Source organism: Zea mays, chromosome 3 (genome assembly GCF_902167145.1).
Source record: "Zea mays cultivar B73 chromosome 3, Zm-B73-REFERENCE-NAM-5.0, whole genome shotgun sequence".
In the NCBI taxonomy this organism is placed as follows: Eukaryota; Viridiplantae; Streptophyta; class Magnoliopsida; order Poales; family Poaceae; genus Zea; species Zea mays.
In genome coordinates, this window is record NC_050098.1 from 106,902,162 (window position 1) to 106,916,482 (window position 14,321).

A 14,321-nucleotide genomic window follows, 5' to 3' on the forward strand; every position below is an offset into this window, starting at 1 on the left:
ACTCCACGTTGTGGTGTCCCAACGGACGAGGGTTGCAATCAACCCCTCTCAAGCGGTCCAAAGACCCACTTGAATACCACGGTGTTTTGCTTTGCTTTTCTATATCCCGTTCGCGAGAAATCTCCACAACTTGGAGTCTCTCGCCCTTACACTTGAAGTTCACAAAGAAGCACGAAGTAAGGGAGGGATAAGCGATTCACACAAGACACAAAGATCACAGCAAATACGCACACACAAGACCCAGACTTGAGCTCAAGACACTATCACGAGTTTCTCACTAGAACGGAGCTCAAATCACTAAGAATGTCGAACAAGTGCGCAAGAACGAAGTGTGAGTGATCAACTATGCTCAAAGAATGCTTGGATATCTTCTCCATGCGCCAAGGGGTCCCTTTTATAGCCCCAAGGCAGCTAGGAGCCGTTGAGAGCATTGTAGGAAGGCAATTCTTGCCTTCTGTCGACTGGCGCACCGGACAGTCCGGTGCACCACCGGACACTGTCCGGTGCGGATTTGTTTCCTTATTTGGCGAAGCCAACCGTTGCAGATGTAGAGCCGTTGGCGCACCGGACACTGTCCGGTGCCCCTCCCGACCGTTGGCTCTTGCCACACGTCGCGCGCGGATTCCTCTGCCGACCGTTGGCCCGGCCGACTGTTGGTTCACCGGACAGTCTGGTGAATTTTAGTCGTACGCCGCCGATGAAGTCCCGAGAGCAGCTAGTTCGCCAGAGCCAGCCTGGCGCACCGGACACTGTCCGGTGCACCACCGGACAGTCCGGTGCACCCAGACTGAGCAGACTTTGGCTGAACAAAGCCATGTCCTTTTCAGTTTGATTTCTCCTGTTTCTAGCACTTAGACACAATACATTAGTCCAAAAAACAATGTACTAAGTCTAGAAACATACCTTTTGACTTGATTTGCACTTTGTCCACCACTTTGCATAGATTAACACTTAAGCACTTGTGTTGGCACTCAATCACCAAAATATTTAGAAATGGCCCAAGGGCACATTTCCCTTTCAATCTCCCCCTTTTTGGGGATTTATGCCAACACACTAAAAAGCAACTAAAAGAAGTGCAACATCAATACAAATGAGAACTCAAAATTGTTTTGATGCAAATTTGGCATATTTGGATCATTCTTTGCCACCACTTGGTTTTGTTTTTGCAAATTAACCTCAAATTCCTATCTCTAAGTCAAACACACTTGTAGAGACATACAGAGAGTTGTTCCAATTGAAATTGATCAAAGATTTCAAAAACTCCCCCTTTTTCCCATAATCAACCATTTTCCCACTAGAGGCCAACTTTTGACAAAAGAGACAACAAGAGAGTTTTGACAGATCAAAAAGCTTTATTCTACTATTTTCAAGATTTCTCAAGTGGTAGCTGATCCATTTATTGCTTTGGCCTTATTTTCTCCCCCTTTGGCATCAAGCACCAAAACGAGATCAATCTTGGCCCTTGAACCTCATTGCCTCACCAAAATCTTCAATTAAGAGTACAAGGGCAATAAGATCATAGAGATGAACTTGGAGTAAGTTACCCTCTCATCGGAGTGCAGTGGAAGTCTTGCATGGTCCAAGTCCACCTTTCCCTTACAATCCACCCTTGAGACTAGATCAGGCAAACTCAAGCATACGGTTAGTCTCAAAGGGTCAAGTTGTAACACATCTCCCCCTAAATATGTGCATCACTTGCAAAAGGACTTGTGAGGTCCGGGAAGTGTTTGTACAACTTGAGCACCATAAATAAGCAACAAAATGCATATGGAACATGATCAAATGCATAAACACATGTATGCTATAAATCAATCCAGGTTCCGCGAATCTAAGACATTTAGCTCACTACGCAACCTGCAAAAGGTCTGCTCATCTAGAGGCTTGGTAAAGATATCGGCTAGCTGGTTCTCAGTGCTAACATGAAACACTTCGATATCTCCCTTTTGCTGGTGGTCTCTCAAAAAGTGATGCCGGATGTCAATGTGCTTTGTGCGGCTGTGCTCAACAGGATTTTCCGCTATTCGGATAGCACTCTCATTGTCACATAGGAGTGGGATTTTGCTCAGATTGTAGCCAAAGTCCCGGAGGGTTTGCCTCATCCAAAGTAGTTGCGCGCAACACTGTCCTGTGGCAACATACTCGGCCTCAGCGGTGGATAGGGCAACAGAAGTTTGTTTCTTAGAGTTCCACGACACCAGGGACCTTCTTAAGAATTGGCACGTCCCCGATGTACTCTTCCTATCGACCTTACATCCAGCATAGTCGGAGTCTGAATATCCAATTAAGTCAAAGTTAGACCCCTTTGGATACCAGATCCCGAAGCAAGGCGTAGCGACTAAATATCTAAGAATTCGCTTCACGGCCACCAAGTGACACTCCCTTGGATCAGATTGAAATCTAGCACACATGCATACGCTAAGCATAATATCCGGTCTACTAGCACATAAATAAAGTAAAGACCCTATCATGGACCAGTATGCCTTTTGATCAACGGACTTACCTCCTTTGTTGAGGTCGGTGTGTCCGTCGGTTCCCATCGGAGTCTTTGCGGGCTTGGTGTCCTTCATCCCAAACCGCTTTAGCAAGTCTTGTGTGTACTTCGTTTGGGAGATGAAGGTGCCATCCTTGAGTTGCTTCACTTGGAACCCAAGGAAGTAGTTCAACTCGCCCATCATCGACATCTCGAATTTCTGCGTCATCACCCTGCTAAACTCTTCACAAGACTTTTGATTAGTAGAACCAAATATTATGTCATCGACATAAATTTGGCACACAAAAAGATCACCATCGCAAGTCTTAGTGAAGAGAGTTGGATCGGCTTTCCCAACCTTGAAAGCATTAGCAATTAAAAAGTCTCTAAGACATTCATACCATGCTCTTGGGGCTTGCTTAAGTCCATAGAGCGCCTTAGAGAGCTTACACACATGGTCGGGGTACCGTTCATCCTCGAAGCCAGGGGGTTGCTCCACGTACACCTCCTCCTTGATCGGCCCGTTGAGGAAAGCGCTCTTCACATCCATTTGGAACAACCTGAAAGAATGGTGAGCGGCATATGCTAGCAAAATACGAATTGATTCTAGCCTAGCCACAGGAGCAAAAGTCTCCTCAAAGTCCAAACCTGCGACTTGGGCATACCCTTTTGCCACAAGTCGAGCCTTGTTCCTCGTCACCACCCCGTGCTCGTCCTGTTTGTTGCGGAACACCCACTTGGTTCCCACAACGTTTTGCTTGGGACGAGGCACCAGTGTCCAAACTTCATTCCTCTTGAAATTATTGAGCTCTTCCTGCATGGCCAACACCCAGTCCGGATCTAGCAAGGCCTCTTCTACCCTGAAAGGCTCAATAGAAGAGACAAAGGAGTAATGCTCACAAAAATTAACTAATCTAGAATGAGTAGTTACTCCCTTGCTAATATCACCCAATATTTGGTCGACGGGATGATTCCTTTGAATCGTCGCTCGAACTTGGGTTGGAGGTGCCGGTTGTGCTTCTTCCTCCCTCACATGATCATCTTGTGCTCCCCCTTGATCACACGCCTCCTCCTGATGAACCTGTTCATCGTCTTGAGTTGGGGGATGCACCATTATTGAGGAAGAAGGTTGATCTTGCTCCAATTGTTCCTGTGGTCGCACATCGCCAATCGCCATGGTGCGCATTGCGGCCGTTGGAACGTCTTCTTCATCTACATCATCAAGATCAACAACTTGCTCTCTTGGAGAGCCATTAGTCTCATCAAATACAACGTCGCTAGAGACTTCAACCAAACCCGATGATTTGTTGAAGACCCTATACGCCTTTGTATTTGAGTCATAACCTAATAAAAACCCTTCTACAGCTTTGGGAGCAAATTTAGAAGTTCTACCTTTCTTCACAAGAATATAACACTTGCTCCCAAATACACGAAAATAAGACACATTGGGTTTGTTACCGGTTAGCAGCTCATACGAAGTCTTCTTGAGGAGGCGGTGAAGGTAGACCCGATTGATGGCGTGGCAAGCCGTGTTCACGGCTTCTGACCAAAACCGCTCGGGGGTCTTGAACTCTCCAAGCATCGTCCTCGCCATATCGATGAGCGTCCTGTTCTTCCTCTCTACCACACCATTTTGCTGTGGTGTGTAGGGAGCGGAGAACTCGTGCTTGATCCCCTCCTCCTCAAGGAACTCCTCCACTTGAAGGTTCTTGAACTCGGACCCGTTGTCGCTCCTTATCTTCTTCACCTTGAGCTCAAACTCATTTTGAGCTCTCCTTAGGAAGCGCTTGAGGGTCCCTTGGGTTTCAGATTTATCCTGCAAAAAGAATACCCAAGTGAAGCGGGAAAAATCATCAACTATAACAAGACCATACTTACTTCCTCCTATACTTAGATAGGCAAAGTGTCCGAAGAGGTCCATGTGAAGCATCTCCAAAGGTCTTGATGTAGTCATCACATTTTTGGTGTGATGAGAGCTTCCCACCTGTTTGCCTGCTTGACAAGCTGCACAAGGTCTATCTTTTTCGAAATACACATTAGTTAGACCTATCACGTGTTCTCCCTTTAGAAGCTTGTGAAGGTTCTTCATCCCCACATGTGCTAAGCGGCGATGCCACAGCCAGCCCATGCAAGTCTTAGCAATTAAGCATGCATCTAGACCGGCCTCTTCTTTTGCAAAATCAACCAAATAGAGTTTGTCGTCTAGTACACCCTTAAAAGCTAGTGAACCATCACACCTTCTAAAGACAGACACATCTACATTTGTGAATAGACAATTATATCCCATATTACAAAGTTGACTTACAGATAACAAATTATATCCAAGTGACTCAACTAAAAACACATTAGAAATAGAGTGCTCGGACGAAATAGCAATTTTACCTAACCCTTTCACCTTGCCTTGGTTCCCATCACCGAATATTATTGAGTCTTGGGGATCCTTGTTCTTGACGTAGGAAGAGAACATCCTCTTTTCTCCCGTCATGTGGTTTGTGCATCCGCTGTCGATAATCCAGCTTGAGCCCCCGGATGCATAAACCTGCAAGGCAAGTTTAGGCTTGGGTCTTAGGTACCCAACTCTTGTTGGGTCCTACAAGGTTAGTCACAATGGTCTTAGGGACCCAAATGCAAGTTTTATCTCCCTTGCATCTTGCCCCTAACTTCCTAGCAATCACCTTCTTATTCTTTCTACAAATGGCAAATGAAGCATTGCAAGCATGATATATTGTAGAAGGTTCATTAACTTTCCTAGGAACATTAACAACATTTTTCCTAGGCATATGATGAACAACATTTCTCCTAGACATATCTCTACCATGCATATAGGAAGAACTAGAAGCAAACATGGCATGAGAATCAAAAACATCATAACTTTTATAGGTATTCCTAGAATGTCTCCTATCATGATACATGAAAGCATGGTTCTTTTTAGCACTACTAGCCATAGGGGCCTTCCCTTTCTCCTTGGCGGAGATGGGAGCCTTATGGCTTGTTAAGTTCTTGGCTTCCCTCTTGAAGCCAAGTCCATCCTTAATTGAGGGGTGTCTACCAATCGTGTAGGCATCCCTCGCAAATTTTAACTTATCAAATTCACTTTTGCTAGTCTTAAGTTGGACATTAAGACTAGCCACTTCATCATTCAATTTGGAAATTGAAACTAGGTGTTCACTACAAGCATCAATATTAAAATCTTTACACCTAGTGCAAATCACAACATGTTCTACACAAGATGTTAATTTACTAGATTTTTCTAACTTAGCATTCAAATCATCATTTATGCTCTTTAAGCTAGAAATTGTCTCATGACAAGTAGATAGTTCACAAGAAAGCATTTCATTTCTTTTAACTTCTAAAGCATGAGATTTTTGTGCTTCTACAAATTTATCATGTTCTTCATACAACAAATCCTCTTGCTTTTCTAGTAACCTATTCTTATCATTCAAGGCATCAATTAACTCATTAATTTTGCCAATTTTAATTCTATCTAAACCTTTAAATAAACTAGAATAGTCTATTTCATCGTCATCACTAGACTCATCATCGCTTGAAGAAACATAAGTGGTATCCCGAGTACATACCTTCTTCTCCTTCGCCATGAGGCATGTGTGATGCTCGTTGGGGAAGAGGGATGCCTTGTTGAAGGCGGTGGCGGCGAGTCCTTCATTGTCGGAGTCGGAAGAGGAGCAATCCGAATCCCACTCCTTTCCAAGATGTGCCTCGCCCTTGGCCTTCTTGTAATTCTTCTTCTTTTCCCTTTTGTTCCCTTGTTCCTGTTCACTATCATTATCAGGACAGTTAGCGATAAAATGACCAATCTTACCACATTTGAAGCATGAGCGCTTCCCCTTTGTCTTGGTCTTGCTTGGCTGCCCCTTGCGACCCTTTAGCGCCGTCTTGAAGCGCTTGATGATGAGGGCCATCTCTTCATCATTGAGCCCTGCCGCCTCAACTTGCGCTACCTTGCTAGGTAGTGCCTCCTTGCTCCTCGTTGCCTTGAGAGCAATGGGTTGAGGCTCATTGATTGGACCATTCAACGCGTCATCCACGTATCTCGCCTCCTTGATCATCATTCGCCCGCTTACAAACTTCCCAAGAACTTCTTCGGGCGACATCTTGGTGTACCTAGGATTTTCACGAATATTGTTCACCAGATGTGGATCAAGTACAGTAAAAGACCTTAGCATTAGGCGAACGACGTCGTGGTCCGTCCAACGCGTGCTTCTGTAGCTCCTTATTTTATTGATGAGGGTCTTGAGCCGGTTGTACGTTTGGGTTGGCTCCTTGCCCCTTATCATCGCGAATCTCCCAAGTTCGCCTTCCACCAACTCCATTTTGGTGAGCACGGTGACGTCGTTCCCCTCATGAGAGATCTTGAGGGTGTCCCAGATTTGCTTGGCATTGTCCAAGCCGCTCACCTTATGGTATTCGTCCCTGCACAATGAAGCTAGAAGAACAGTAGTTTCTTGTGCATTTTTGTGTATTTGCTCGTTAATGAACATGGGACTATCAGTACTATCAAATTTCATTCCACTCTCTACTATCTCTCATATGCTCGGATGGAGAGAGAACAAGTGACTACGCATTTTGTGACTCCAAAATCTGTAGTCCTCTCCATCAAAGTGAGGAGGTTTGCCAAGTGGAATGGAGAGCAAATGGGCATTTGTATTTTGCGGAATACGAGAGTAATCGAAAGAGAAGTTCGAATTAACCGTCTTTCTTTTATCGTAGTCGTTGTCATCGTTGTCCTTTTGGGAAGAAGTGGACTCATCGCTGTCGTCGTAGTAGACGATCTCCTTGATGCGTCTCGTCTTCTTCTTCTTCCCATCTTTGCGTTTGTGGCCCGAGCCCGAGTCGGTAGGCTTGTCATCCTTCGGCTCGTTGACAAAGGACTCCTTCTCCTTATCGTTGATCACAATTCCCTTCCCCTTAGGATCCATCTCTTCGGGCGATTAGTCCCTTCGTGAAGAGAACAGCTCTGATACCAATTGAGAGCACCTAGAGGGGGGTGAATAGGTGATCCTATAAAACTTGAAAACTTAATGACACAAAACTTGGTTAGGCGTTAGCGCAATAATGCCAAGTGACTATAGAGGAGTCTCAACAAAACACAATAACCACAAGAGATCAACACAGAGATGGCACAGTGGTTTATCCCGTGGTTCGGCCAAGACCAACTCTTGCCTACTCCACGTTGTGGCGTCCCAACGGACGAGGGTTGCAATCAACCCCTCTCAAGCGGTCCAAAGACCCACTTGAATACCACGGTGTTTTGCTTTGCTTTTCTATATCCCGTTCGCGAGAAATCTCCACAACTTGGAGTCTCTCGCCCTTACACTTGAAGTTCACAAAGAAACACGGAGTAAGGGAGGGATAAGCGATTCACACAAGACACAAAGATCACAGCAAATACGCACACACAAGACCCAGACTTGAGCTCAAGACACTATCACGAGTTTCTCACTAGAACGGAGCTCAAATCACTAAGAATGTCGAACAAGTGCGCAAGAACAAAGTGTGAGTGATCAACTATGCTCAAAGAATGCTTGGATATCTTCTCCATGCGCCAAGGGGTCCCTTTTATAGCCCCAAGGCAGCTAGGAGCCGTTGAGAGCATTGTAGGAAGGCAATTCTTGCCTTCTGTCGACTGGCGCACCGGACAGTCCGGTGCACCACCGGACACTGTCCGGTGCGGATTTGTTTCCTTATTTGGCGAAGCCAACCGTTGCAGATGTAGAGCCGTTGGCGCACCGGACACTGTCCGGTGCACACCGGACAGTCCGGTGCCCCTCCCGATCGTTGGCTCTTGCCACACGTCGCGCGCGGATTCCGCTGCTAACCGTTGGCCCGGTCGACTGTTAGCTCACCGGACAGTCCGGTGCACCACCGGACAGTCCGGTGAATTTTAGTCGTACGCCGCCGATGAAGTCCCGAGAGCAGCTAGTTCGCCAGAGCCAGCCTGGCGCACCGGACACTGTCCGGTGCACCACCGGACAGTCCGGTGCACCCAGACTGAGCAGACATTGGCTGAACAAAGCCATCTCCTTTTCAGTTTGATTTCTACTGTTTCCAGCACTTAGACACAATACATTAGTCCACAAAACAATGTACTAAGTCTAGAAACATACCTTTTGACTTGATTTGCACTTTGTCCACCACTTTGCATAGATTAACACTTAAGCACTTGTGTTGGCACTCAATCACCAAAATACTTAGAAATGGCCCAAGGGCACATTTCCCTTTCAAGAAGACAAGATCGGCGACACCACCACAAGCGCACGCTCTCCGACGGTGAAGTCGCCGGAAGAGATGGCCTTGACACGGATCCTTCCAGAGAACACCGGCGCACCCCATCTGGAGGCCTAGAAGGAGGAAGGGCGCGATGGTCGCAAGAGGAGCGAGGCATGCCTACTGCCCGGGGGATCAACCCCTTTTTAAAGGCACATCCCCCACTCGCGCCCCTGAAGCATCACGAGTGAAGTCTCCCCCGGCGTGCACCAGGGATCTCACCTAATGACACGGGGGCCAGGCCCCGCATGTCATAAAAAAAACCCAAAGGAGGAGCGTACGACTGCCCCGCGGTTACGCGCCCCTCCATTGCCGGGGCAACCAGCGTTCCGGAAGGCGAACTGCCGCGCAGGGGGCATGCAACCGCCCCACGATCAAGCGCCCCTCCATCTTCGCCGTAACCAGCGGTCAAAGAGGCGAACCGTCGCACGAGAAGCATGCAAACGCCCCACGACTGAGCGCCCCCTCAGTTCCGCCACAACTGGCGGTCCAACTCAGGGGCCCAGGCCCACACGTCATGTAACCGGCGCGCCGGTTACTATGTGCAAAGAAGCCGCACCGCCGCCTGCGCCAATGCCTTGTCTTCTCGGAACTGTCACGGATTCTGAAAAGGTAAATTTTTTAGAACCAGTGCAGCGACTCGAGGCATCCCCGCGCATGTCCAAACAGTACCGTTAAGTACGACGGTCATGGGTCAGTCAGCCATGGGAATAGGCACGGTAGTTGGCGTGGTCATAGGCGGGCCGACAGTAATTGCGGCAGCAGGTGCACGAAAGCAGCGGTCTAACCAACAATGAGACTCTGGTCCCACCTACAAGCTCGCATCCTCCCCTGAGGCGGGACCGGGGGCCACTGTCGGTACCCTAAATCAGGAGTACCCTCTCCTGCAGCATGAAGGCATCGCACCCATGTGACGTCCCCTAGCCACACGGAGGACCGCGCCTGACCCCGCCGGATGGGCAAGCCAAAGGACGCCACGCGGCAGGGAAAGACACCACACCCTGGTAAGGCTGGACCCCCACGAAAGAACATTGGACCCCTATATACGAGTCCGGAGCCTCCGGGTAAGTCCGAACTCCAGCAGGTTCCCGGAGCGTGGAGGACCCTGGTGTGTGCAGGGGTCCGGCGCTGACATGTGTGCGGGCCTCGCCTCCGCTTCCCTCTCAGGCGGAGACCCGCTGCTTGTGGCCCATGACATAAGCTACCGGGCCGACCCTGACGAAAAGCCGTGCAGCCCCTACATTTATTGAGGAAAAGACGCGCCGCCTGCCACTACGCTGACGGGTGACATGCCCTCTCAGCATTAAATGTGTCCCGTCCCATCCGCTGGCAAGCGGCGTCAAGGTCATCCAGCAGACAGCCCGCATGCCGGGTCTGCTGGTGGACATTATGCCTGTGCTGAGCGGCGCGCTATACTCACCTACTCTTCCGCCAGAAGCTTCCCCTGTACACCAAGGATACGCCGATCTTGGGCGTCAGGCCGCAGGAGGATTGTCTCGACAACAGATATTAGAGGATCCAAGCACTATATTCTTTATGTCCCTAGGCCCACATGTCGGGGCCCAGTCCCTTTGTGCATGCCCCCTTCAGCTATAAAAGGGGAGGCATGCGACGTTACACACACACAATCTCAGACTCCTTAACTCATACAAGCCTTCAAGCAATACATCTCACAGTGGAGTAGGGTATTACGCTCCGGCGGACCGAACCATTCTAATTCCCCGTGTGTTCTTGTCCACTGCTCCTTCTCCCCATCGATCAAGCGAAACGCCTAAGCCCCTCCTCATCTCAGGACTTAGGGCGGGTGCACTCCGCCACCCGGCCGGAGATCTACTCTCCGACATAGTCCATTGCGCCAATATGGTTTCAGAAACGACATAATGCTTGCAAGAGCCAAGAAGGACGTGTCGTGCTTGGTTGTAGCCTCGGCCCGTAGAGCTGGTCCGACCCGAAACGATTATATTTTTTCTATTTTACAAAAAACGTATATACATATATACAAATTATATTCAATATTAAAAACATCTGAGCATGATGTTCTACACAGTTTCACCCAGTGTCTCTCGCCCTTCTTCCATCAGGGCATGTGTTCGAACCCCACCTCCTGCATCGTTTTTTAACATTTTACGCTGATTTAATCAAATGGGCCGACGGGCTAACGGGCTAGCCCAGCACAGTCATCAGGCCGGCATGACGTGCCTGGACCATAGTTATGGCCCGCGTGCGTCTGGCCCGTGTCGGGACACCGTTTGGTCATTTATAGGCGTGCTGAAAGGGAATTAGGCTTACACCTAGTCCCTAATTAATTTTGGTGGTTGAATTGCCCAACACAAATAATTGGACTAACTAGTTTGCTCAAGTGTATAGATTATACAGGTGCAAAAGGTTCACACTTAGCCAATAAAAAGACCAAGTATTGAGTTCAACAAAAGAGCAAAGGAGCAACCGAAGGCTCCTCTGGTCTGGCGCACCGGACTGTCCGGTGTGCCACCGGACAGTGTCCGGCGCACCACCGGACAGTGTCCGGTGCACCAGAGGACTTCAACGCGAACTCATCGCCTTCGGGAATTTTCCAGAGCCGGCGCGCTATAATTCACCGGACTGTCCGGTGTACACCGGACAGTGTCCGGTGCTCCAACGGGACGCGACTCTGGAACTCGCCAGCCTCGGGATTTCACGAAGACTGCTCCGCTATACTTCACCGGACATGTCCGGTGTGCACCGGACTGTCCGGTGAACCAGCAGAGCAACGGCTACTTCGCGCCAACGGCTACCTGCAGAGCATTTAATGCGCGCGCAGCGCGCGCAGAAGGCAGGCGCGCCCATACCGGCGCACCGGACACTGAACAGTTCATGTCCGGTGCGCCACCGGACATCGAGGCGAGCCCAGAAGTCAGAACTCCAATGGTCAGATTCCAACGGCACTGGTGACGTGGCTGGGGCACCGGACATGTCCGGTGTGCACCGGACTGTCCGGTGCGCCATCGAACAGACAGCCTCCACCAACGGTCAAGTTTGGTGGTTGGGGCTATAAATACCCCAACCACCCCACCATTCATTGCATCCAAGTTTTCCACTTCTCAACCACTTACAAGAGCTAGGCATTCAATTCTAGACACACCAAAGAGATCAAATCCTCTCCAATTCCACAAAAGGCTTTAGTGATTAGCGAGAGAGATTTGTCGTGTTCTTTTGAGCTCTTGCGCTTGGATTGCTTCTTTTCTTTCTCACTTGCTCTTGTGATCAACACTCAATTGTAATCAAGGCAAGAGGCACCAACTGTGTGGTGGCCCTTGCGGGGAAGTTTTGTTCCCTGCTTTGATTTAAGAAGAGAAGCTCACTCGGTCCGAGGGACCGTTTGAGAGAGGGAAGGGTTGAAAGAGACCCGGCCTTTGTGGCCTCCTCAACGGGGAGTAGGTTTGCGAGAACCGAACCTCGGTAAAACAAATCCGCGTGTCACACTCTTCATTTGCTTGCGATTTGTTTTGCGCCCTCTCTCGCGGACTCGTTTATATTTCTAACGCTAACCCAACTTGTAGTTGTGTTTATATTTGTAAATTTCAGTTTCACCCTATTCACCCCCCCTCTAGGCGACTATCAATTGGTATCGGAACCCGGTGCTTCATTAGAGCCTAACCGCTCGAAGTGATGTCGGGAGATCACGCCAAGAAGGAGATGGAGACCGGCGAAAAGCCCACTACAAGCCATGGGAGCACTTCATCGGAAGAGTCCCGCACCAAAAGGAAGGAGAAGAAGAACTCCTCCAAAGGGAAGGAGAAGAAGTCTTCTTCACACCACAAGGAGAAGAAGGAGAAATCTTCTTCTCACAAGACACGTTGGAGTGGGGACAAGAAAAAGAGGATGAGGAAAGTGGTCTACTACGAGACCGATTCTTCATCGCCATCCACCTCCGGCTCCGACGCGGCTTCCGTCACTTCTAAGCGCCAAGAGCGCAAGAAGTATAGTAAGATCCCCCTACGCTACCCTCGCATTTCCAAACATACACCTTTACTTTCCGTCCCATTAGGCAAACCACCAACTTTTGATGGTGAAGATTATGCTAGGTGGAGTGATTTAATGCGATTTCATCTAACCTCACTCCACAAAAGTATATGGGATGTTGTTGAGTTTGGTGCACAGGTACCGTCCGTAGGGGATGAAGACTATGATGAGGATGAGGTGGCCCAAATCGAGCACTTCAACTCTCAAGCAACAACAATACTCCTCGCCTCTTTAAGTAGAGAGGAGTATAACAAAGTTCAAGGGTTGAAGAGCGCCAAGGAGGTTTGGGATGTGCTCAAAACCGCGCACGAGGGAGATGAGCTCACAAAGATCACCAAGCGGGAAACGATCGAGGGGGAGCTCGGTCGGTTCCGGCTTCGCAAAGGGGAGGAGCCACAAAACATGTACAACCGGCTCAAGACCTTGGTGAACCAAGTGCGCATCCTCGGGAGCAAGAAGTGGGACGACCACGAAGTGGTTAAGGTTATTCTAAGATCTCTTATTTTCCTTAACCCTACTCAAGTTCAATTAATCCGTGGCAACCCAAGATATACACTAATGACCCCCGAGGAAGTAATCGGGAATTTTGTGAGTTTTGAGTGCATGATCGAAGGCTCGAGGAAGATCAACGAGCTTGATGATCCCTCCACATCCGAAGCTCAACCCGTCGCATTCAAGGCGACGGAAGAAAAGAAGGAGGAGTCTACACCAAGTCGACAACCAATAGACGCCTCCAAGCTCGACAATGAGGAAATGGCGCTCGTCATCAAGAGCTTCCGCCAAATCCTCAAACAAAGGAGAGGGAAAGATTACAAGTCCCGCTCCAAGAAGGTTTGCTACAAGTGTGGTAAGCCCGGTCACTTTATAGCTAAATGTCCATTATCAAGTGATAGTGACAGGGGCGACGACAAGAAGGGGAGAAGAAAGGAGAAGAAGAGGTACTACAAGAAGAAGGGCGGCGATGCCCATGTTTGTCGAGAGTGGGACTCCGACGAAAGCTCTAGCGACTCCTCCGACGACGAGGACGCCGCCAACATCGCCGTCACCAAAGGACTCCTCTTCCCCAACGTCGGCCATAAGTGCCTCATGGCAAAGGACGGCAAAAAGAAGGTTAAATCTAAATCCTCCACTAAATATGAATCCTCTAGTGATGATAATGCTAGTGATGAGGAAGACAATTTGCGTACTCTTTTTGCCAACCTCAACATGCAACAAAAGGAAAAACTTAATGAGTTGATTAGTGCCATCCATGAAAAGGATGATCTCTTGGACACTCAAGAGGACTTCCTTATTAAAGAAAATAAGAAGCATGTTAAGGTTAAAAATGCTTACGCTCTAGAAGTAGAAAAATGTCAAAAACTATCTAATGAGCTAAGCACTTGCCATGAGATGATTGACAACCTTAGACATGAAAATGCTAGTTTAAATGCTAAGGTTGATTCACATGCTTGCAATGTTTCAATTTCCAATCCTAGAAATAATAATGATGATTTGGTTGCTAGGATTGAAGAATTAAACATTTCTCTTGCTAGCCTTAGAGTAGAAAATGAAAATTTATTTGCTA